A 26923-nucleotide genomic window follows, 5' to 3' on the forward strand; every position below is an offset into this window, starting at 1 on the left:
CGGTTTGTGACCTCGGCGAGTGTCTTGCCGTCCAAGTCGGAGATGACCTTTGGTTTGGAAAGAAGGGTAGTTGGGATGCCTGTCTCATCGATGAAATTCTCATTTGCGCCAGAATCGATCAGGAAGGAGAGAGATAATGACTGCTGAGACCACAGGACTTGACCAGCTAACGTGATGCGTCTTGGAGATGAGCAGGAAATGGCTCCGAGCTTAGGGCCTGATTTACTAAAGCTTTGCGTGTGCAAAAACGTGTGCAAACTGGATTGCACACGCAGATTTTTGAAATCTTTCAATAATCGTTGAAAGGCAGGTCTTAACTGGCACAGCGGTGCGCGCACAAGGCTGCGGTGATTTATAGTGAATTATGTTTGTAAATCAGGAAATTACGTTTTCCAGAGCATGTTCAACTACGTGTTCACAGATGACGAACATTAATTTCTTATTTGGTATATCTGAATAAATTAAATATAGATATCCAGGGGAGAAATGTGTGTTTTTACTGGTATGGGCTTACCTTGGTCTGCAGTTTGTGGTTCAAGTAGGGGTCGTACCTATGTTCCCCTGTTAAGACCGGAGGAACGGGAAGCCCCGCTTTACCTTAACGGGTCCAGCTCTAATCTGGTCTACTCTCGGTGCACGGCGAAGCGCAGGCGGCACAGTGCGCGAATGCCACCAGAAACTCACAGGCAGGTTTCCACAGTTCCAGGCACATTTAAATGCAACAAATAATCACAACAATCACTATTTAATGTAACTATCTGAATCAGCTATAGATATATCATCTATATCGATTGTCCCGTCGCCTCTGATGTCAGATAAAAAGCTGTTGGCACGAGAAATGGAAACTAGGCCTGACTGAATGAACACAGATGAAACCAGGGACGGACTGGAACTAAAAAGCCGTTGTGATGATTCGCTTTTTATATTTATTTACCTATTGACAAGAAAGTCACTCATCCATTGCAATTAGACGTATGTGTAATCTTGAGAGAAACAGCAAAGCGCCCCCTGGCAGCTGTCAGTGAACTGCAGGTGAGTCAGGAGGAGAGCGCAGCACATCCATAGTCCATAGTTTTCTTTGTTTGATACGTCAGGTAATGATGGAGCTGTCCAAAATACCGACGCAGGATTAAAATAATAATAATTGTAGAACTTTCTAGCAGTTGTTCAGCGTGTGCAGTGCGAAATCAAAGTGCGATTACCTTACTTACCGTTGTCCTGTCTGCATCTGGGTCCTCCTCCTAAAACATCTTAGTTTCCCTTTAAAGGGAAACCTGACAAACAGCATGGAAAAAAATATGTTTGCTCGGCCAAAAAGAGCGTTAATCGCGCGATAATTTATTTTTTTACGCCGTTAAAATGGGTTCACGTTAACACATTAATTAACGCGTTTAACTGACAGCACTAATTTTAATTAAAAGGCACAAATTGGGTGTTTTTGCAATAAATGGTCAAATGGGGGAATGCTGGGTCTGACAAGCAACATCTGTAATTTCCCTTGTATAGGGTACATTAAATCAACACAAATTTTATTTGTATAGCCCAAATTCACAAAACACAGTTTGCCTCAGAGGGCTTTACAATCTGTACAGAGACGACACCTTCTGTCCTTAGACCCTCGGTTCGAGTGAGGAAAAACTTGTCCCCCAAAAACCCTTTTAACAGGGAAAAAATGGACGAGAAAGCACAAGGACTCCGTGGAAGAAGTCAAGTCAGTAGTATACAGCAAAGTGACATGACTGATGCAGTTGGAGAGGAAGATGAGGAGGAGAAGAGAGAGAAAAAGAGACTTAATGTGTCATTTGTCCCCCAGCAGTCTATGCCTATAGCAACATAACTAAGAGCTTGTCCACGACAGGCCTTCGCCAGCCCTAACTAAGCTTTGTCAAATAGGATGGTCTTAAGTCTGAAACTAGAAGATGATTCCACAAAAGACAAGCTTGATAAATGAAGTCTTTTGCTCCTCTGTTTTATAAGACTTTAGGAACTACAAGTAATCCTACATTCTGAGAGCGTAGTGCTGTAGTCAGATAATAGGACATTATGAGCTCTTTGAGATGCAATGGTGCCTGACCATTGAGGGCTTTGAAAGTGAGGAGAAGGATTTTAAACTCTATTCTTGATTTTACATGAAGCCAGTGTAGAGAGGCCAGAACAGGAGTAATATGATCTCTTTTCTTTGTTCCTGTCAGTACACATACTGCAACAGTCTGGATCAGCTGGAGACTCTGTACAGACTTATTAGGGCAGCCTGATAGTAAGGAATTGCAATAGTCCAGCCTGGAAGTAACAAATGCATGGACTAGTTTATCTACATGAAGGATATGTCTTGATCAAAGACACCCCCTCAAATTCCTGATGCTGGTGCTGGAGGCTAAATTAACGCCATCCAAACTTCGATCATTCGATGGTGCACCTCTTAATTCTTTAGAGCCAAGAACTATAACTTATGTTTTATCTTTATGTCCTTGAATCACGCATATGAATGAATGAATATAGTTTTATTTCAGTTACAATATAAAATACTTAAATTATGTGCAATTAATTGGCAAATATTACCACAGACTTACAGGTGGGAAGACTTTTATTCTTTGCTCGAAATAATATTTCTAATGTTTTTATATGTACAATGTTAGAAGAATTTTAAAATGCCAGACTTTATGAATAAATTATGAGTGGTTTCGCGATAGGAAACTTTATTAATTATTCTAATAACTCTTTTCTGGAGTTTAATTATAGGGTCTATGTATGTCCTGCATGTATTTCCCCAAACCTCAACACAATATGACAAATATGGCATTATAAGTGAGAAGTATAATATACACAGACATTTATTGTTCAACAAATCCCCTACTTTGTAAATAATACCAATACATTTAGCTAATTTCTTTTTAAAATAGTCTATATGTGGCTTCCAACTAAATGTATGATCTAAAATTACTTTGTCTCATATACTTTACATTTTTACTCCATTCAGGAATAATTTAATTTCACAATTAGCCCTAACACCACCAAACACCATTTAACCATTTTTGTTTTCATTTAATGACAACTTATTCATATCAAACCATTCTTTTAACATGATTAACTCCTTTTCTACTGTTGCAACAATTCTGTAATGTCTGGTCCTGAACAAAATAAAGTTGTATTGTCTACAAATGTAATGAATTTCAACTTATTAAATACTGTACAAATGTCATTCAAATAAAGTATAAATAACTTAGGCCCCAATACCAAACCCTGTGGCACACCACAAGTTACTCTTCCAAAACAGTATTGACACAGTATTATTCATTTATACATGTTAGGATTGGGTTTAAGCGTGGACCCGGAAGCAGACGGAGACGGCAGTACTATTTCAAAACAAAAGTATTTATTTACAAAACGATTAAACAAAAGCGACTTCCCAAAAACGAGGGAAGCGGTAGGGGATAGTAAATAGAGACAGGAGGAAATATTGTCCTTGCAGCTACTGCGGGGGTGGCTCGGCAGGGTGGCAGTGTTCCCGTGTGGAACGAACTCACAGACGTGGCAGTGAAGATCCCAGGAGCGTAGGGAAACAGGAACAACCAAGGAGTTCATGGAACAGCAGGAGACGTGACGACCTGGAGCGAAGACAGACGGGTGAGAATCTCGAACAGGTAAGCATAGCGACCAAACGAAGAGCATGATGTTACCAGTGTACGATAGAGAACGATCTGACGCCGGTGAGGAGAAATAAGCCCCGCTGATTGTTCATCCGGAGCAGGTGAGGCGGAGCCGCGCAGGTGTAGTTGATCACCGGCATCATGGAGGGAACTGGGTCAGCCACGCCCCCTGCAGAGTCAGAGTGGGGAAAGGAGAGCAGCAGCAACAAAACCAAAACACTAATAATAAAATTGAGGAGAAGGTGCAGGTGAAATCGTAACAGTACCTCCCCCTCAAGGAGCGCCTCCTGGCGCTAGACCAGGCTTCTCGGGGTGGTCCCGGTGGAAATCCCGCAGCAGGCTCTTGTCCAGGATGAAGTGACGAGGAACCCACGACTTCTCCTCCGGACCATACCCCTCCCAATCGACGAGGTACTGGTGTCCCCGCCCCCTGCGTCGACTGTCCAGAATACGCCTGGCGGTGTAGGCCTGCCCCCCGTCGATTAACCTGGGTGGAGGAGGAGGGTTGGAGGGAGGGACCAGATCTGATTCCTCCACCGGTTTCAGGAGAGAGACGTGGAACGTGGGATGAATCTTTAAGGACCTGGGAAGCTTCAGACGGGCGGCAGCAGGGTTGACCATCCGGTCAATGACGAAAGGTCCGATGTACCGGGGAGCCAATTTCAGGGACTCGACCTGTAGAGGAAGGTCTTTAGACGACAGCCATACCTTCTGGCCAGGCTGGTAGTCAGGAGCCGGGGTGCGGTGACGATTGGCCTGCCTCTGGCTCTGGAGGGAAGATCGTTGCAGGGACGACCGGACATGCCTCCACACTGCGTGGCACCGGCGTAGGTTTGCCTGGACGGATGGGACGGCGACCTCTTCCTCCTGGAAGTCGATGAGAGGTGGTTGGTATCCCAGAGTCGCCATGAATGGAGAGATGCCCATCGAAGCGGAGACCAGGGAGTTGTGCGCATATTCCACCCAAGAAAGCATGGCGCTCCAGGAGGCAGGGTGACGTGCAGCAACGCAGCGGAGGGCACTCTCCATGCTTTGATTAGCCCTCTCCGTCTGGCCGTTAGATTGTGGATGGTAGCCGGATGTGAGGCTGACGGACGCCCCCAACGCCGGGCAGAACGCCTTCCACACCTGGGACGCGAACTGAGGACCCCTGTCAGAGACGATGTCCTGGGGGAACCCGTGGTCGACCAGGAGATCCCCAGTCTCGGTGGCAGTCGGCAGCTTGGGTAGCGGGATGTAGTGAACTGACTTCGAGAACCGGTCAACCACCGTCAAGACCGTGGTGTTGAGACGAGACGGCGGAAGACCGGTCACGAAGTCAACCGCTATGTGGGACCAGGGACAGCGAGGGATGGAGAGTGGTTTCAGGAGGCCAGCTGGAGGGCGGTTGGAGGTCTTTCCCCGAGCGCAGACGGGACAGGCTCGGATGAACTCCGACGTGTCCTCTGGCATGGAAGGCCACCAAAACCGTTGGCGAAGGAACCGGAGAGTGCGGTTGTTGCCAGGGTGACAAGTGAGCTTGGATCCGTGAGCCCACTGCAGAATCTCCGACCGTGCCACGCCGGGCACAAAGAGCCGATTAAGTGGACCGTTCCCAGGGTCCGGTTCCTCCTGTTGGGCCCGACGAACCGCCTCCTCCACCGGCCAGGTAGCAGCCCCCACGATGCAGGTTGGAGACACAATTGCCTCAGGAGAAGGAGAAGGTGGGTCAGGTGAAAATTGCCTAGATAAGGCGTCAGGTTTAACATTACGGGACCCTGGTCGGAAGGTGAGTGTGAAAGCAAAGCGGCCCAGGAAAAGGGCCCAACATGCCTGTCTTGAATTAAGACGTTTGGCGTCCCGTAAATATGATAAGTTCTTGTGATCAGTCCAGATAATAAAAGGAAAAGACGCACCTTCCAACCAATGTCTCCACTCCTGTAAAGCCAGAATGACCGCCAGTAGTTCCCTGTTCCCCACGTCGTAATTAGCTTCTGCTGGAGACAGGCGTCGGCTAAAAAAAGCGCAGGGGTGTAGCTTCTGGTCGACCGCTGAGCGTTGGGATAACACCGCTCCCACTCCTGTGTCGGAGGCGTCGACCTCCACGATGAACTGTAGGGAGGGGTTAGGGTGGGAGAGAATAGGTGCGGATGTAAAAAGTACCTTTAATCTCTTGAAGGCGGTGTCGGCATCGTTGGACCAGGTGAAGGGTTGCTGAGGAGAAGTAAGTCGAGTGAGGGGACCCGCCACTTTGCTATAATCTCTGATGAATCGTCTGTAGAAATTTGCGAATCCAAGGAACCGTTGCAACTGCTTACGAGTGGAGGGAGTGGGCCAGTCTCTCACCGCGCTGATTTTAGCTGGATCTGGAGACAGCTTTCCTTGGTCCACGATGAACCCAAGGAATGGGACAGATGAGACATGGAAAGTGCACTTTTCGGCTTTGGCATAGAGCTTGTTCTCCAGAAGTCTTTGCAGCACCATACGGACATGCTGGACGTGTTCCTCCTCGGACTCAGAGAAGATGAGTATGTCGTCCAGATAAACGAACAGGAATTTGTCCAGCATGTCGCGTAAGACGTCGTTTACTAGGTGCTGAAAGACTGCTGGAGCGTTTGTCAGGCTGAAAGGCATGACCAGGTATTCAAAATGTCCAAGAGGGGTGTTAAATGCCGTCTTCCATTCGTCCCCCTCCCTTATACGAACCAAATGGTAAGCGTTACGTAGGTCGAGCTTCGAAAATATCGTAGCCTTGCAGAGCGGGCTGAACGCAGCATCCATGAGTGGAAGCGCGTATTTGTTGTGTACTGTGATTTTGTTGAGCCCACGGTAATCGATGCAGGGCCTCAGTGTACCGTCCTTCTTCTGAACAAAAAAGAACCCTGCACCGACTGGGGAAGATGAGGGACGGATGAGTCCGGCGGCCAACGATTGATTGATGTATTCCTCCATGCAGGAACGTTCAGTCTTCAGTCTGTGAGAGGTTGTACATACGCCGAGAAGGTAAGGAGGCCCCGGGAAGAAGGTCGATCCCACAGTCATACGGCCGGTGGGGAGGAAGGGAGAGAGCCAGATCCTTAGAAAACACCTCCCCGATGTCGTGGTAGACTGGAGGAATCGTAGACAGGTCAGGAGGCTTGGGTACAGGAACCGGGTCGGCCGAGGGTGCGGGCAATGCGGAGCGGAGACAGCGGTAGTGACATGGAACGCTCCAGCCGGAAAGTTGCCCCGACGACCAGTCGAAACGAGGGTTATGCAGCGCCAACCAGGGAAGACCCAGCACGACCGGGGAAGAAGACGACGGGATCAGGAAGAGTTGCAGCAGTTCGTGGTGATTCCCGGACAGCATCAGGGTGATAGGGTACGGTGAGTCACGGTGGCCAGGATTCTGCCGTCCAGGTCGTGGATCTCCTTCGGCTCCTCGAGGGGAACCGTGGGGATCCCAGCTTGGTTCGCCGTCTGCAGGTCCAGGAAACAATCGTCCGCCCCCGAATCGACCAGGCAGGAGAGAGGGATCGATCGCTGCACCCAACGAAGCTGACCAGGGAGGACCACTCGCTTGTGGGCCGGACAGGATACGGCACCGCCCGCCAACACTCCTGCGTGTGTTGGCGGGCTCAGTCTTTTGGGCGAACTGGACAGTTGGAACGTTGGTGGCCCAGTTTGCCACAGTACAGGCACGCCCCGTTCTTCATCCTCACCGTCCGCTCCGCGGAACTGAGCCGAGTCCGCCCCAGCTGCATCGGTTCAGGCGAACCAGACGAAGTAGGAAGAGGAGAAAGAGGAAGAGGAGTGTGAACCGAAGTGAGTGGCCTGTGTGAGGGTGACTGAAAGTGACTAGCTGTGCGACGAACGTTCGCCGTTCTCTCCCGATTCCTTTCCTGTATGCGGTTGTCAAGCTGAATGCATAGAGCGATAAGTGAATCGAGATCGAAAGAATCGTTCCACGTGGCTAGCTCATCTCGATTCTCCCGCCTCAGGTTCCTAATAAACATGGCTCGGAGCGCCGAATCGTTCCAATTACTCTCTGCTGCATGAATGCGAAACAGAATAGAAAAATCGGCGACCGATGAATTACCCTGTTCGGTGTTTATAAGTTTGGTGGAAATGTCGGACTCCTGAGGTGAATGATCGAAAACCTTACGTAGGTTGGATGTGAAGGAAGCGTAACTAACAGATGTGGGAGTGGCGTTAGATAGCGACGCCGTTGCCCACTGAGCGGCTCGTCCGGACAACAGATTTACCACAAACGCGATTTTAGCACGGAGAAACGCTCAGGAATGGGGACGAACGGCTCTTGTGGCGAACTAGCGGAAGTGGCTAACCTACCGCTACTAGAAGCAGTGTTCCGCTCCGGGTTAGCGGAAGCGGCTGTGGCTACGGGAGGATTAGCCGACCTAGCGGAGTTAGCTGCTAATTCGCGGAGGGAGTGAGTAATTTCAGCGAGCATTTGACTATGGCGCCCGATGAGTGCGCCCTGGGCGGAAATAGCCTGTTTAAAGGCGTCAACGTCCGCCGGGTCCATGTTGGTCAGATCGTTATGTTAGGATTGGGTTTAAGTGTGGACCCGGAAGCAGACGGAGACGGCAGTACTATTTCAAAACAAAAGTATTTACAAAACGATTAAACAAAAGCGACTTCCCAAAAATGAGGGAAGCGGTAGGGGATAGTAAATAGAGACAGGAGGAAATATTGTCCTTGCAGCTACTGCGGGGTTGGCACGGCAGGGTGGCAGTGTTCCCGTGTGGAACGAACTCAGGCGTGGCAATGAAGATCCCAGGAGTGTAGGGAAACAGGAACAACCAAGGAGTTCATGGAACAGCAGGAGACGTGACGACCTGGAGCGAAGACAGACGGGTGGTATCTCGAACAGGTAAGTATAGCGACCAAACGAAGAGCATGACGTTACCAGTGTACGATAGAGAACGATCTGACGCCGGTGAAGAGAAATGACTCCGCCTTTAAGCCCCGCTGATTGTTCATCCGGAGCAGGTGAGGCGGAGCCGCGCAGGTGTAGTTGATCACCGGCGTCATGGAGGGAACTGGGTCAGCCACGCCCCCTGCAGAGTCAGAGTGGGGAAAGGAGAGCAGCAGCAACAAAACCAAAACACTAATAATAAAATTGAGGAGAAGGTGCAGGTGAAATCGTAACAATACATACTGAAACCCATTATTTAAATAACTTCTTATCCAATTTCATGTAACACCTCTTATTCCATAACACTCTAGTTTCTGCAGTAGTAAGGAATGATTAATTGTACGCTTTACGTAAATCAACAAAAACACCTAAAGCATATTGTTTCTTATCTATAGCTGTAGCTATATTTTTCTACAAATTCCATCACTGCTAAGGATGTTGATCGGTTGCTCCTAAACCCATATTGATGTGTGCAGCCATGGCAAAAGGGTTCACAAGTCTACTTTGGGACATTTGGAGTTATTTACAGATTCCGAAAGTGTGATTTCTAAGCTTTCCAACAATGTCAAACACATCTGATCCATCTGATCATTTTGGAAGAAGATGTGGCCATTTGAATGTAGGCACTCCTCAAACTGCTTTAGGGAGAAATTCAGCCTGAAAGATTTCGACCTTCTTGAGGAGCCAGGCCAATAGCTGCTCATTTGCATCACATTAACATGGTCACAACCCCCCACCCAGTCTAGCTGTCAGTGACATCTGATGTCTGTTAGCCCACAGGACAGTAACAGTGTAGCAGTTTGGAAAAAAAAAGGAATGAATGTAGTTCATGTCAATGTAGCGTTATTTGCTGTAAGTACTTCAGTGGACTGATAAGAATCAGAATTTACTTTATTGATCCCCAGAGGGAAATTCTTCTGTTACAAAAAGCACTTGAATAAAAATGAGAAACAAGAAAGGTGAAAGATAGATACATACTTCAAATATCAAATAAAATATATCTAAGTGTGTGAAGGAGAGTTCAATATTTTCCAGACCATGGACTATATTATCATCTTCAATACCAGTTCCTCCCCCACAATGTGGCTGTACCCACTCTGTCCATCACAGTTGATATGCCGACTAAATGGTGACATCACAAGCGCACCCTCTTCTGCTTACTCTTCTGTGCTGTAACCTTTGGTGCTGGGCATGTGAAGTCTTTTGCCTCATCAGAACAGAAAGGCCTGATTTTTTCAAAAAGATACGTCTGCCTGTCCATGGTCAGTCCAGGTGGGGCCAGGACGGGAAGACTGTCAACAGGGGGCAGAACTCCTGGGTTGCGCAGTAGCTGAAACTCGATAGGCTCTGCATCACTGTGAGTTTGAGCAATCACCACACCTGGTTTGTTGGCATCAAAGCTGTGACAGAATAGATGCACACAACAGGATATTTAAAACATGGCTCACTGTTCACATGGAACACTATCATGTCCATTCGTGATTTTTTTATCCATAAAATGCAGAATTTTGAATATAAATACCTAAAGTGCTGATAACTCTTGATCTGTGGGAGCTTTCGAAAGTAGGGACTCAGATGTGTCTGCCAGTCGATGGTCTTTACTATCACTCTGCCATCTGCCGTTCCAACAAGCTGCGGAATATTGAGGCGACTTTCAGGAGAGCTGTGTTCCACTACCTGAGAGTGACAGAGTTGACAGCAAGAACCACAATGAAAATAATTGTTTTACTTTTCCCCCCAAAAAATCACATTTTACACATTACATATTGCAGTCTATATAAGCATTTGGCTATTGTATAGAAATCAATTTATACACATACCAAGAGCCTTAGCCGACCTCATGTATAGACAACACACTGAGGCCTTGGACACATGGGTTGGCAGCAACTTCACATCCAATCCTTATGCCCAGGATTCTGAATAAAAATAACAAAATACTTGTTTCAGATCATGGTTCATGTTAACAGGCACTTAATCACTGAATCAGTATAGATTGATCATTAGTATTGCTTGAATTATGTGTGAATGCCACACCTTTATGTGCATGAATTGCACGTGTAATTAACACATTCATCACACATTGTGTTAATCACATGTGTGATTCATGCATGCAAAGGTGTGGCATTCACACATTATTCAATTCAATGTTAGGTTTAGAACACGGGAGTTTTGTCTCAAAGCATTTGAATCATCAAAACTGAACCTGCGGGTGTACAAAATCTCAAAGAGGGCCGTGACATGCTCCTCTTACGACTTATAATACGCTCATCTGACCGAACAAAAGTTTCGATGTGCGCATCATTCTCATTGTAATAATACAGTACCGAGCTAGCGAGCTAAGCAAGCATAGCTAATAACAATGTAGCCAAACAGCGTTATGAAACGCACAGTGGATTATTAAAAGATAGCGTCCCTATGTGCGTCTGTATGTGACTTTGAATGAACACTAACATAACATAGATTAACAACGTTAATGAAAACTCACCCCATAAGAAACTGAAAGATATTCCGGCAGACTTCAGTGCCTCCGATCAGATAAGAGGTCCGGGCGTGCTTCCTTTTCCGTCAGTTTTACGTCTGTTTGCCTCCAAAAGTCCAATTAGATAGGAGATAGAGCGGTGCTGGCGTCACGTCATCATCTCAGACAACTACCGTGTGTGTCCTGCTCTCTTTCAGCCGCGGAATAATCATCTGTTTGTTGTTTTTGTATCGATGAAGTCTGCTAACACGTTAGCATAAAGATCGCTAGCTTAAAATGCTAACAGTCCACACACAGCCGTCTCTGTGCTTTCTCTGTCCCTGTCCGTGAAGAAGCTGCTCAGCCACAGCTGACTTATTGTCCTGTTCTCTTTGCCTTCCTTTGTCAAACAAAGCTTTGATGATGACTGCTTTGATGATAATCACGCTTTAATTTCACACTGCACACACACACACACACTGCACACATACAAGGAAAGTTCGAGACTCTCTCTCCCCTCGCTCGCTCTCTGAGTGAGAGCTGCATATTAATTAGCCATGTGTATTCTCCGTGATCGTCAGCTGATTGGCTGAAAAAGCAACAAAGGCTCTGGAATGTGAGATCGCCACACCCAAACTAGGAGTGATTCACAGCGATAAAACAACCTTAATTCAAACACAAAGTTTATGGTTTTAAGACCCACAATACTGTGATTTGAAGCATGTAGTGGCTTCTTCAAAACTTCAACTTGTGTAATTTTGAAAAAAACGGAAATCCCTAATTTTGAAAAAAAAAAAAAGTTTTCCTGTTTTTCTCGTTTTGCGCTCGGCCGACTTGTTCCCGCTTGGTCCGTGGCGGGTCACATATATGCTTGAGCTCTCTGAAGGAAAGTCAGAGAACATTTAGACCATCTTTGGGACAGAGTCTCTCCTTCATGCATGCAGTAAAGACATGATTTAACCAACACCGATGACTGAAATTTCTTTCACACTCCTCTCCTCCCATTACTTTACGTGTACCCAAGTCTGTTAATGGTGTGTGTGTGTGTGTGTGTGTGCGCGCGTGTGTGTGTGTGTGTGCTTGTTTTCAGGTGGCGTAGTTTGACTCAACATTAGCCGTTAGCTTGGAGAAAAGGACGCTAAATTGTCTGTAAAAGTCTTCTATAATTCAGCGCGCCACTGCGACTGTTACGCCGTGGACTCGATCCGTGACAGTTCTGTGTTCCCGAATCATGAAGAGTCAGTGACACAGAATGTTGAACGTGATTCATGTCCTCCTCCGTGACAGCTCTCTGTCTCTCTGTCTAAGTTCGTTCGTACGCGCGAATCATGAGTGAGTCAGTGAACTGACAGTGTGAACGAACCACAGCAGCACGGCAGACACAGTTCTTCTTACCAGTCACTCCCTCTTCGCTCGGCGCACGTTGGCTGGCGTTTTGCCGAAGATTGACGAGTGATTCACAGCACGCGGCAGTTCCTCTCCCGGCCACCACGCTCACTGCTGAGCTTAACTGAACTAAGAAAGGAACGAATCAGTTCATGAAGTGATCCGAGTCAGTTCCTTCACTCAAATTATTTCTACGTTTGAACGAATCACTCCTGACCGACACAACACTACAGCCTACATTATTTTGTATATGTGAATTATATTTTCACCTCTGTGTAGTAGCACTTTTTTCCACCAGAGGGCAGTCTAAACAACCCAACATCAATAGATCAGATTTGACCTTACGTGTAATGTCAAACTTGTCCACTAGAGGGCAGTCTGAATAATTGCTCAGCCAATAATCAAATTTGACCTTACATGTAATAACACGTTTGTCCACCGGAGGGCAGTCCGAAGAATCCAGCAGCGATAAACCTGATTTGACCTTACGTCTAATAACATGTTTGTCCACTAGAGGGCAGTTTGAATAATTTCTCAGCCAATAATCAGATTTAACCTTAAATGTAATTACATGTTCATCCACCAGAAGGCAGTCTAAATAATTAACCATCCATAAATCAAATTTGACATTACATGTAGTAACACTTTTGTCCACTGGAGGGCAGTCTCAATAATTTAGCAGCGATAAACCTGATTTGACCTTACTTCTGATGACACGTTTGTCCACTAGAGGGCGGTTTGAATAATTTATCAGCCAATAATCAAATTTGACCTTACATGTAGTAACACATTTGTCCATCGGAGGGCAGTCTAAATAATTTCCCATCCATAAATCAAATTTGACCTAACATGTAGTAACACTTTTGTCCACTGGAGGGCAGTCTCAATAATTTAGCAGCGATAAACCTGATTTGACCTTACTTCTGATGACACGTTTGTCCACCAGAGGGCATATAAGATAAATCACATTTTGACTGTGAAACATTTGACAAAAGATGGTAAAACAGTGTCAAAAAGTATGTGATACATAATTCTGTAATAATTCAAGTTTTATCATTTAATTCTTTACCAGCACCATAAGTGATAAGACTTTAGTGGACTTTAAATACTCTGTCATTCTCCAGTGAATGTAGTAAATCTCAGCACAGTTTAAACACTGTAGCAGCACTGAATGAAACTCACCATGTTATGCGATGGTTTGCCAACAGGAGGGCAGTGTCAAAGATTAACCATTTGTGTGTTTATTGTAGTTCACATAGTCCCAAACTTCTTTATCAAAGAGGAAGGGCTTCATCTCAAATTCTCTATAAATCACAGTTTATATGTAATGATAGTTTTGTCCACCAGTGGGCACTCTGAAGAAATGGCAACCATAAATAAAAGAAGCAGTCAGTGAATGCAGCATCAGTGTGTTCAGTGGACACAGCATCAGTGTGGTCATCCGACCAGTATTATATACAGTGGAGTTTTAGGCTGAATCCCAATTCCACCCCTTAGCCCTCCCCCTTCCCCCTACCCCTTGTTTTTGAGTGTTCATGTGAGGGGTAGGGCTGTCTCATTTCTCATTAGGGTTAAGGGGTAGGGCCAAGCCGAAGGGCTACGTACCCCTCGAAACGAAGCTTCCTCAGGACCGCACTTGAAACGGAGGGCTTTGAGGAATTTCGCAGCTTCCGCCGCGTCACCTCTCAGCGAAATTTGAAAGCTGGCCGTTAAAGAATCGCACAAATATATTTTCAGTATTTTAATCACGACAGTCATGTGTAATGATTGTATTGCGGTCTTCTTCAATTGTCAACGGTGTTTCTGAATCACTAGTCAAGTTTGTTTTGAATTACTAGCTAGTCGTAGCCGATGCTATCCCGGCGTTCCTTTCGTAAGTGGTTAGCTAGCTGCTATCGCTATTTTTTTAACATTAACAAATTGTGCCGGAGTGCACAGTTACGTCTTCAGGACAGAACAGGAGATTCTGTCCCCGCTCTACTCCGATCTGTCTGCGAGCAGCTTTCTCCCTCTGCACCGTGTGTGTGTGTGTGTGTGGCTATGGTAATGCAGCGGGTCTGCAGTCGCTGTAACTGTGTGTGTAAACACTCCTCACAGCGTCGCCGCCGATGTCTTTGTTAGCAGCTGACAGTCGTAAAAACAGAAAAATAGCCCAGGCAACAGACATTACTTGTGAGGACGGCATTTTTGGATTGTTACATCAACAAGCATCGCATCGCATCGGCTTGTTGATGAAGCAGTCCGCGAGCGTCAAGTCCGGACGACGTGATGACGTAATGGAGGTGTGTCTCGTTTCTTAGGGGAACGTTCGTACCCCTCTCTCCCTCAACTCTGTTTTGAGGGCCAAGGGGAACTCCAACAAAGGGGTAGGGGGAAGGGGGAGGGCTAAGGGGTGGAATTGGGATTCAGCCTTAATGTTTTGAGCATTTTTTACAGTGTAGGTTGTGCATAGGTTGTATTTTTTATCAGTTATGGATGTTTGTTCTGCTCTTTTTATAAAGTTATGTTGACTTTACAAAAATGATGTTGGGACAACTCAAGATAAGTGAATATCATCAACATTAAAGAAAAGCATTTTCAAAAAGAAAAGTCAACATAAACAATCATGTTTGTTTATCAGATGTTCACTGAATTTATACATGAAATAAAAGATTTAAATGCATTTAAAAGTCATGTTGGTGCTCGCCCCCTCCCCTCCTGTTAAATGGCTGCATGAGTGGGTGTGTCTGTCAGTGGGTGGGTGTGTCTGTGGGTGTGTCTTTCTGTGGGTGAGTGTGTCAGTGGGTGTGTCAGCTTGTCTTTGCCCCTGCAGGTTGGCCAGAGAAACCCCTTTCCCTGGTTTCCCTCTAACTCACCTGCTGCATGTTACTGTGATTGCCTCCACTCAGTTCACCAGTTTGGAGGTTTGTTTGATCTTGACTTTGAGTCCTGACTGTCACATGTTAGCATTTGTGTTAGCCCATTAGCTTTTTGTTTGTTAGCATCTTAGCCCAGTAGATTTTAGCATGTTAGCCATTAGCATTTTGTTTGTTTGTATATATATATAGAATTGTATGTCAGTCCATTAGCTTTTTGTATATTAGCCCATTAACTTTTTGTGTTGTATATTAGCATTTATGTCAGCCTATGGTTAGTTAGCATGTTAGCATTTGTATGTTAGCTCACTAGCTAACATACAAATGCTGAAACCTGCAGAGACCCTGACTGACTATGGAGTGACTGATACATGGCGAATAATGAATCCTTCTTCTAGAGAATTGTCTTTTTTTTCTGCTTGCCATAAATCTTTTTCAAGATTAGATTACAAACCAGCCATCTCTCAAATGAAAATAAAAACATAAAAGAAACGATCATTGATCTCCAAGCGAGGAGTATGAGAGACAACCTGGTTTTCTCTGGGATTCCGGAAAAAACTGAAGAGGACCCAGAAGTGACGGTGAGAGACTTTTTACAAAAACAACTCAAGGTCCCGGGCTGACACCGTCAGGAACATCACCTTCCACCGGGCACACAGCATAGGAGGGAGGCGGCAGGACGGCCAGTGCCCGCGTCCCATCGTCGTAAAAATTTGAACACTTCAAACAGAAGGAGCTGGTGACGAGCCGGGGAAGAGAGCTCAGAGGAACGGACTTCAGCGTCAACGATCATTTTCCCAAGGAAATCCTGGAACGACGCAAGAGGCTGTTTCCACTGAGAAAGAAGCTCATGGCAGAAGGATCCCGAGCAGTTGTTGCAGTGGATAAACTGTACGTCAACGGGCAGCTATACCGGGATAAAGAGGTAACCCCTGGTATAATAAAAAAAAGGAGGTAACCAGGTATAATATGTATAATATAAATTCAAATTATTACCATCATTTATCCAGAGATTAATAATAATCGGCCAATCTTATAGTAGCACACCTCAGCCTCATAATATTGATTACACAGATACACACACACCAACAGACAATACACACAACTACATTACACAATTAGATAAGCCAGGATGACCACACTGAAGCTTGTCACTTGGAATGTACGAGGAATCGGCTCTAAAAATAAAAGACTTAAAGTCCTTAATCACCTTAATAAGTTGGAAGCAGACATTGTCTTATTACAAGAGACTCACCTGCCTAAGTCAGACTGCCAGTTAACTTCACTACAATTCCCTCACATGTACCTAGCAAACTATAACTCTAGACAGAGAGGAGTAGCTATTCTGATCAATAAGAAGTTAAATTTCACACATAAAAACACTATTACAGATCCAGAAGGCATGTCAGGGTTGAGGAAGGTGGATCAGGTGAGAACTCTCTAGATAAGGCATCGGGTTTAACATTACGAGAGCCAGGTCTGAAGGTGAGGGTGAAGGCGAAGCGACCCAGGAAGAGGGCCCAACGTGCTTGCCTGGAATTGAGTCCTTTGGCATCTCGTAGGTAAGAGAGGTTTTTATGATCAGTCCATACAATAAACGGAAGTGACGCACCTTCGAGCCAGTGTCTCCACTCTTGTAGTGCCAAGATGACCGCCAGCAGCTCTCTGTTCCCCACATCATAGTTGGCCTCGGCAGGAGATAGGCGGCGACTAAAAAAGGCGCAGGGATGCAGCTTCAGCAGACGAGCGTTGAGACAGCACCGCACCAACCCCAGTGTCGGAGGCGTCGACCTCCACGATGAAATGTAGGGAGGGATCAGGGTGGGAGAGAATGGGTGCAGAGGTGAATAGTACCTTTAGGTGTTTTAAGGCGGAGTCAGCGTCGTCGGACCAGAAGAAGGGTTGTTGTGGAGACGTGAGTCGAGTGAGGGGTCCAGCCACTTTGCTATAGTCCCTGATGAATCGCCTGTAGAAATGGGCGAACCCCAGAAAACGTTGCAACTGCTTCCGTGTGGCGGGAGTGGGCCAGTCCTTCACTGCGCTGATCTTCGCAGGATCCGGCCACAGCTTCCCCTGGTCCACGATGAACCCCAGAAAAGGAACAGATGACGCGTGAAAGGTGCACTTCTCGGCCTTGGCGTTCAGTTTGTTCTCCAGCAGTCTCTGCAGCACCATACGGACGTGTTGGATGTGTTCCTCTTCGGTCTCGGAGAAGATGAGAATGTCATCCAGGTAAACGAACAGGAACTTGTCCAACATATCGCGTAGGACGTCGTTAACCAGGTGCTGAAAGACTGCTGGAGCGTTGGTCAGGCCGAAGGGCATCACCAAGTACTCGAAGTGACCAACCGGAGTGTTGAAAGCAGTCTTCCACTCGTCACCCTCCCGAATGCGCACCAGGTGGTAGGCGTTGCGAAGGTCAAGCTTGGAGAAAATCTTGGCCTTGCAGAGAGGGCTGAAAGCAGCGTCCATAAGGGGGAGAGCGTACTTGTTGTGGACGGTGATGTCGTTGAGTCCGCGGTAGTCGATGCAGGGCCTAAGAGTTCTATCCTTCTTCTGCACGAAGAAGAACCCTGCACCGACTGGGGAGGAAGAGGGACGAATGAGTCCGGCGGTCAACGACTGGTTAATGTACTCCTCCATGCAGGTACGTTCAGTCTGTGACAAATTATACATTCGTCTGGAGGGTAACGTCGCCCCGACTTGATTGTGACGGGCTAGCTACACGACGAACATTCGTCTCCCTCTCCCGACGTCTCTCCCGGATACGGTTATCAAGCTGTATGGATAAAGCGATAAGCGAGTGAAGAGCAAAAGAGTCGTTTCGAGTAGCTAGTTCGTCCCGAATCTCCCCCCTAAGGTTCTTAATGAACATAGCACGAAGAGCAGAATCATTCCAGCCGCTCTCAGCGGCGTGGATGCGAAATAATATGGAGAAGTCGGCGACAGAAGAGTTACCCTGTTCCGTATTAATAAGCCGAGTCGAGATATCTGACTCCTGAGGCGAATGATCAAAAACTTTACGGAGATCGGAGGTGAAAGAGGCGTAATTGACTGAGGTGGGAGCGGCGTTGGAGAGGGTAGCCGTTGCCCACTGAGCGGCTCGTCCGGTCAACAGGTTCACCACAAACGCGATCTTAGCACTATCGCTGGGGTAAGTGAGTGGTTGGAGACTGAAGACTAGAGAACACTGAAACAGGAAACTCGTGCATTTACCAATATCACCAGAAAAACGCTCAGGAATAGGAACAAAAGGCTCCCGTGGAGAACTAGCGGAAGTGGCTAACCGTCTGCTACCAGGAATAGCGTCCCGCTCCGGAATAGCGGAAGCGGAAGCGACTGCGGCTACGGGAGGATTAGCCAGCCTAGCGATGCTAGCAGTTAGCTCAAGGAGCAAGGTCGTTATCTCGTTCAAGATTTGACTAGGGCGACCGATTAAGGCGCCCTGAGCGGAAATAGCCTGTCTTAACGCGTCAACGTCGGCCGGGTCCATGTTTGGTCAGATCGTTATGTCAGGGTTTGTTAAGGTTGGACCCGGAAGCAGACGGAGACGGTGGTGATATTTCAAAACAAAAGTATTTATTTACAAAACGTAAACGTAAAACGACTTCCAAAAACTAGGGAAGTGATAGTGGACAGGTTAGACATTGAAAGGAGGAAAAGTGTCTTTGCAGCTACCACAGGGACGGCTCGGCAGGGTGGCAGTGTTCCAGCTTGGAACCAACTCACAGTCTTGGAAACAAGAATCCCAGGAGCGTAGGGAAACGGGAAAAGACCAGTGAGTTCACGGATGGTGCAGGAGACGTGGCAACCTGGAGCGAGGAAAGCGAGTAGACGACAAGCATGTCTTTACCGTGTAGCATGTAAAACGATCTGACGCCGGTGAAGAGGAACGGCTCCGCTTTTAAGCCCCGCTGATTACTCATCTGGAGCAGGTGAGGTGGAGCCGCGCAGGTGTAGACAATCACCGGCGTCTTGGGAGAAGTGGGTCAGCCACGCCCCCTGCAGAGTCAGAGTGAGGGAAGAGCAGCAGCAGCAAGACACAATAACAAAAACTAAAAGGAAATGTGAGGAAGGTGCAGGTGAGATCGTGACAAGGCAGGTTTATAATAATTACCCTACTAATCAATAGTACAGACTTCTGCATTGCCAACATATATGGACCAAATGTTGATGACCCTTCCTTCTTTCACTCCTTCTTCTCCTCACTATCCACTCACCTGGACACAGTCATATTGGGAGGGGACTTCAACATGACACTCAACCCAGAATTAGGACAGGATCATTATGACAGAAACAACACGAAACTGACGGGGATTCTTAAAAAATATATGGAGGACTGTGGTCTCTGTGATGCTTGGCGCTCCCGGAACCCAGCTACAGAAGAATACACCTTCTTCTCACCGGTACACAACTCATACTCACGACTTGACTTCTTCCTGACCAGCAGCTCAACTTTAGCAAATATTGCAGACACTTATAGCCACCCTATCACTATCAGTGACCATGCACTGGTCTCACTAGACATAACTATAAAGGCAGTTACCCCACCAAACAGAAACTGGAGACTTAATACATCCTTGCTAAATGACCCAAACTTCATCAAATACATCGAGGATGAGTGGGCAACCTTTCTGGAGTTCAATAACCTACCAGGAACTTCGCAATGTGTTCTGTGGGAAACGGCTAAAGCAGTAATGAGGGGTAGAATAATCTCCTTCTCCTCATTTAAAAAGAAGAAAGACAATTAACTAGAAATAGAATTAGAACAGAAAATTAAAACACTGGAGACTGCTTACACCGCCTCACAAGACGAACACCTTTTGAACAATATATGACAATTAAAACTTGAATTAAATAAAATAATTGAAAGGAAAACACAGTTCCAACTGGAAAGGCTACGCTTAGAAAACTTCGAACATAGTAACAAATCCAGCAGTTTTTTAGCTAACCAACTTAAAATAAATAGGGAAAAAACAACTATCCATTCCATAAAAGGTCCTGACGGGAACTTAACCCACACACCGGAGGAAATAAATAACGTCTTTAGAGACTTCTACAAAAACTTATATTCTTCCAATAATACCTCATCTAGTACAGAGATAAACACATTGTTTAGATTAGATTAGATTAAGAACCCTTTAAGTCCCGCAAGGGGAAATTCAATTCTGCAGTGAGTTAGTGAACACACACAGCACACAGTGAGGTGGAGAACATGCTAACCCAGCGCAGTGAGCTGCCATGCTAGTGAGCGGCGCTCGGGGAGCAGTGAGGGGGTTAAGTGCCTTGCTCAACAGCACTTCAGCTGCGGACTGGTCGGGGATTGAACCGGCTACCTTCCGGTCTCGAGCTCGAAGCCCTAACCACTAGGCCACAGCTGCCCCTCTATAAACTCTATAAGTCTGCCAACACTTAACAACGAACAGATCAGCACTAATGAATCTCCCATTTCAATGGTAGAACTCTATGATGCCCTCCACCACATGCCAAACAGGAAAGCCCCAGGACCAGACGGATTCCCAGCGGAATTCTACAAAACGTTTTGGCCCATACTGGCACCCATATTTCATAAAATGGTAATGGAAATTAAGGAAAGTGGCACTCCCCCCCCACACATAAATACAGCCCATATCTGTCTCCACCTTAAACCAGATAAAGACCCCTCACTCCCATCCAGCTACCGGCCAATCTCACTCATAAATGCAGATCTTAAAATCATCTGCAAAGCCTTAGCGAGGAGACTGGAAAAAATCACCCCCTTCATAATTCACCCAGACCAGACAGGATTTATTAAGGGCAGACACTCAACAAATAACACGCGCAGGCTAATTAATATAGTAGACTATTGCACAATCAATAAACTTGAATCAGCAATTACGTCACTAGAGGCAGAAAAAGCATTAGATAGAGTGAACTGGAAATTCCTCCTTGCGACAATGGATAAATTTGGATTCAAACAAAACTTTGTCTCCTGGATCAACATTCTTTATAGTTCACCCAGTGCCTCGGTCAGGACAAACGCTCAAACATCTCCAAGCTTCAAGCTCCAGAGAGGCACCAGACAAGGTTGTCCACTCTCCCCTTCACTGTTTGCCATATTTATAGAACCGCTTGCAGCTGCAATTCAAGAAAATGGAAATATCAAAGGTATTCAAACAAAAAATCTGCACCACAAGATAAGCCTATATGCAGATGATGTATTACTCTTCCTTCAAAACTCACAAAACACTCTCTCTGGTACTATCTCACTCATCAATAAATTCTCAGCAGTTTCAGATTACTCAATTAATTGGACAAAATCAACTATTCTACCAATCAACTCCGACTTCAAAACATCTTTACCGACTCCCTTGAAATCAGGCAACATTAAATACCTGGGAATTAGTTTATCCTCTAGGATCTCAGACCTGACTCAACTAAATTATACACCTCTACTTAAAACAATTGAAAATGACCTCCAACGATGGACCTCTCTACCCATATCACTTATGGGTAGAGTCGCCACTATAAAAATGATGATCTTACCAAAAATGAATTACCTCTTCTCTATGATCCCCGCCAAACCCTCACCAACCTGGTTTAAATCATTAGATTCAGCTACCACAAAATTCCTGTGGAAAAATAAACCAGCACGTATAAGTCTAAAAACCCTTCAAAAAGTAAAAACCTGTGGAGGATTAGAACTTCCAAACTTTCATAATTACTTCCTGGCTAATAAACTACAGTATGTCCAAAAATGGATAAAACCTGACCCACTGGACAATCAATGGTTAGACATAGAAAAAACATTCTGCAAAGATATCCGAATCTGTGATCTACCTTTCATCAGTACAACCATTAAACAGCACCAATGTTTTAAAAGCATAACTATAAGTACCTCCCTCTCAGCCTGGTGGGAATTTATTAAAATCACTAGGTCCTCACATATACCCTGTAAACTTACCCCAATCTGGAACAATCCTGACATCCTGCGAAATAAAGTAATGTTAAACATGGCACGAAAAAGGAATAAGGCACCTGGAACAAATACTCGAACATAATACATTCATCCCATTCCAGAACCTGATGGAGCAATATAACATCCACAGTAGTAAGTTTCTCGAGTACCTGCAAATTAAATCTGTAATTCGAACAAGGTTTAGAACTAGTAAATGGGAACTAGAACTACCTCCAATAATAAATCAATTTCTAAACCTCACATCTCCCAGAAGATTATCAAAACGTATGCTCTACTGACAGAGAATGACACAATAATCTCCTTATCAACTAAAAAATGGGAATCAGACCTAGGCATCAGCCCAGACGAAACCTTTTGGAGACAAATATCAGCTAACATTTTCAAAATGATTAAAACCCCAGACTTACAACTCATACAATACAAAGTTCTACACAGAATACACTACACAGGACAAAGAATGTTCAGAATGGGGTATTTACAATCAAACACCTGCTTAAACTGTAATGAAGACAAAGCAGATAATTACATGCATGCTATATGGATGTGCACACCTGTACATACATTCTGGTATAAGATATGTGAGGACCTATCAGCATGCCTAGATCACACAATACCACCTACTCCTGCACTGTGTATACTGGGAGATTTAAGTCAAATAAATATAGAAACAGGGTACCTGTGTCCTGCCTGCCTCCCGGCGGTTTGGGCTGGGGGGCGGCTGTGGGGCGGCTGTGGGGCTCCGGGGCACTGGCGGCTGCGGTGGGTAGTTGGGTCGGCTGTCGGTCTGTCGGGGGGAGCCCCGGGGGACCTGGCTGTGGCTTGCCAGGACTCCTGGGAAGGGTGATGGTGGGCGGCGAGCTGGTCGCTCGGCGGGGGCTGACTTTGGGCGCCCTGCCCTGGGTGGACGGTGGGTCCCTGTGCCGGGTGGGCGTGGGGTCCGCTGTGACAGATCTTTCGGCCTCTGACCCATACCTGTGCGGGGGGGCTTGCCCGGGGCGGATCCGGGACCCTGCTGTCTCCTGTTCCTTGGGGACCCCCAGCTGGGATCAGTACTGGACAGGACAGGTAAAAAAAAAAAAAAAAAGTATAGATTACATCTTCCTCCAAAACTCTCTTCAGTGATATTGCCAGCACTGAAATGACCCCAATAGCTTTAGTTGGAGGATTTCATTAAAATAAATAGTCCATCAGTTGATGATCCACGTGTGCTACGGGATGCAGTTAACCTCTTCTTCCCTGACCCTCTTTTTGGAGTCCCTGCTCGAAAAATGACATGCCCAAACTAAATAGAGTAAACCTCTGCAGTTACAAGCTCTATGTGGATTATCTTGGTATCAAAATAAAGATAACACTTGTGAGATTCCACCAGAGGTGTAAGTTTCACTGTAGATGCCACTGTGTCAGAGTAAATGTACATGGAACACAGCATAACTGAAGGATTTTTTTCTCTCGCCTAAAGAAATATTGCATTTTAAAGCAAATATCACCTTTAAAATATACAGTAGGAGCTTAAAAACACACGGAGGTCATGTAACAACATGTGGACATGAGCTGTGCAAAGTCTGATGCTGCTGAAATAAAGCAGAGTGAAATTACAGAGGTTTTAGTGAAGAGATGTCTGGGCGTTTTTTTTGGATTTTGGCTCAGCTTGTCACCATCTGTGCCATTTGAGATTTCTTAGGTACCAAATTATTAAAAAACAATTTAATTTTATGTTTATGTCAATATTTGTCTAAAAAGAACGTGTTTAAAAAAAACAAGTATGCTAACTCGCCGTAAATCGATGCTTCCTGTGCGGTGCGTAATAACAACTCTGTGGCTCTGCAGCGCGCCATAGCTCTGGCTTACCTTGGTCAATTTGGGTGATTGACAGCTCGTTTTAAACCTCTAAACCGGTAGAATCAGACCCCGGTCTTCAATGCACGTCAATCACTTCATTAGCGAGTCAAAAGGACATAAACGCATATGACACATTTGGGCGGACATTCGCCCTTCTCTAATCAGAACGATCTAATGTCGCTCTGTAATGATCAATCAGACCGGGATTTGTTCCCAAATCATGCTGGAAAGTGTAGTTCTTCATTAGAAGTGGTTTTGTTCCGGTGGAAATAACTTGTTTTGATGAACAGCAAAGGTAAGACAATATTTCTGGTTGTATTTCTTGAAAGTCAGTTGTTGTTTTGCTCTTATTTTGGGGCTGGATCCGTGAATCTTGGTCGTAAAGTGATAAAAAGGGTACCGCTGGAATCTGTAGATTCTCCGCTGTCCAGCCAACACATGTTTTTTTTGTTTACATAATCACACTGACGCTCCGGTGCCGCTTTTCAATGTGTGCGCTGTGACGTTTTTTTTCCGCTCTTGCTGTCTGATCAATCGGTGTTTTAACTGTTTCGTGAACATAAGAATGATTTATATGAGCTTTTAGCTGAGTTTCTGACTAACGTGGGTATGCAGCATGTCTGTGTTAAAGTTAGATATGGTTTTATGACGCGTTTGTTGCTGCGTCTGACGCTGCGTCTGACGCTGCCCCCGATCCCGGGGGCAACCGTGAAGAAGAGGTTAAAGGGTGCATCAGGAATAAAACTATATCTTTCGCTGCCAATCTTAATAAATTTATAAAACATCGTATAAACTGCTTGGAGTCTGATATTGCAGCCCCTGAACAAGAAATGCTGAATAATACCTCTCCAGAAAACATCTGTAAGCAACAGAAATTATTTGATGAACTTAATGGCTTGTTAAGAAGAGAAGCAAAATTCACTATTCATCGCAAAATTACTACTATAACGGTGCTCGTCCCAGCCGTTTGCTTGCTTATAAACTAAGGAAAAATTATGACCTAGCAAATATATCAGCTATAAGGACTAAGGAGGGGGACATAACATCTGACCCAGTACGCATTAACAGTACTTTTCAACTATTTTACAAAAATCTTTACACGTCGGAGGTGCCGCATGATCACAAAGTCTGTTCTGAATTCCTCAAATCACTACAACTACCTAAACTGCCTCCCGAAGCCGTCTGCTCCTTAGAGGCACCCATTAATTTGGAAGAACTGAGATCAGCCATTAAAGCAATGAACAGAGGCAGATCTCTGGATCTGGATGGACTACCACCAGAGGCCTTCTGGTTTCAGCTTGGCCCTCTGTTACTGAATATGCTTAATACTTCCATTAATAGAGGTGCCTTCTCTGCCAGCTCAAATATTATAATAATGTTGTTTTTTAGTGTGTATCTGCGTCATTACCTTGTTTATGAAGCCCTGAAGTTTTCGAAACGAACAGTTCAGCCATTGCTGAGAACGCTGTGTTTTACTGTAATCTCGGGCTCAGTGAGATCTCTGAAAATCCCGTAATAGTTACGTAAACAGCGGTTCTCCTGAACAGCAGATCGTCCTGCTCCTCGCACTAGTCCGGGGAACATCGGGTTGCGTACATTGAACCGCAGAAGAAGAATAACGTCCGTTGTGGAGGTGTTTCACGAGCGACAGTGTCTTCTGACTCTGGGTCTGACTCTGGGTCAAAGTCATAAAAGGGACTGTGGGGGGGAGTCGTGAAGAAGCTATTTTTAAACATTGTTAAAACAATGTTTTGATCATGAGGAGCAGTGCATCCACCGTGCCAGAGGGGGGAGCTGCGCTTCTGAGAGCTGGTGTGCTGAATAGTACTGGCCAATCACAAGAGAGGATTTATATTGGCTCGTTTCCAGCAACTAGGAGGTTTTTGACCATAAAAACAAGTTAATATATGTAAGTAGACCTCCATAACTAGCATGTATGTGCAACAGGACCACTCTATGTGAGCTTTAAGAAGGACAAGCCATCTGACGAGTGTTCCTCTTACAGGACTCTAAGCCTTTTGAACTGTTAAATCAAGCTTTACGCTAAGGTCTTAGCTACACGCTTAGAGAGCTACATGCCCCATTTGGTTCACCATGATCAAACTGGGTTTATTAAAACTAGACTAGCGTCGGATAATGTCCGTCGCTTGCTTCACATTATAGAGTCAGACTCCGGTTCAGAAGATCAAAGTCCCATTCTTACATTAGATGCTGAGAAGGCTTTTGATCGACTGGAGTGGTGTTATTTATGGTCTGTTCTTCAAATCATGGGTTTCAGTGATAGCTTTATCTCTATGATAAAGTTACGATATGCTAACCCCACTGCAATTGTTATAACAGGCAGCAATTGCGCAGCAAGGTTTCCAGTTACAAGATCGTCCCGTCAGGGTTGACCTTTATCTCCATTTTTATTCTCCTTGTCTCTGTAACCTGTTGCTCAGGCAATACGACAGCCGGGGGCTCTAGAACCAATCATTATTCATGACACATCCCATTACATCTGTCTGTATGCAGATGACATCCTAATTTTTATAAAAAATCCCTCTAAAATAAAAAAAAAATATTTGAGAACTTCAGCAGTATTTCAGGTTATAAAATAAACTGGACAAAATCGGCTTTAATGTTACTGGGGGGACTGGATGATCAGATAATTGTTGAGAAGAGGTACCTGAGTTGTTAGCAGTTTTAAATACCTAGGAGTGTCTATACATCCCTCCCTTAACTTACTAACTGTTGTCAACTATAATAAAGTTCTAAAAAATGTGGATACCGACCTGAATAGATGGGGCATGCTACCCACCTCTTTCCAGTCCAGACTTTCAGTCATCAAAATGAACATACTGCCTCGCATTAATTTTGTGAGCATGATGATCCCCCTAGCTC

Source organism: Microchirus variegatus, assembly GCF_963457635.1.
Source record: "Microchirus variegatus genome assembly, chromosome: 12".
NCBI classification, from domain to species: domain Eukaryota; kingdom Metazoa; phylum Chordata; class Actinopteri; order Pleuronectiformes; family Soleidae; genus Microchirus; species Microchirus variegatus.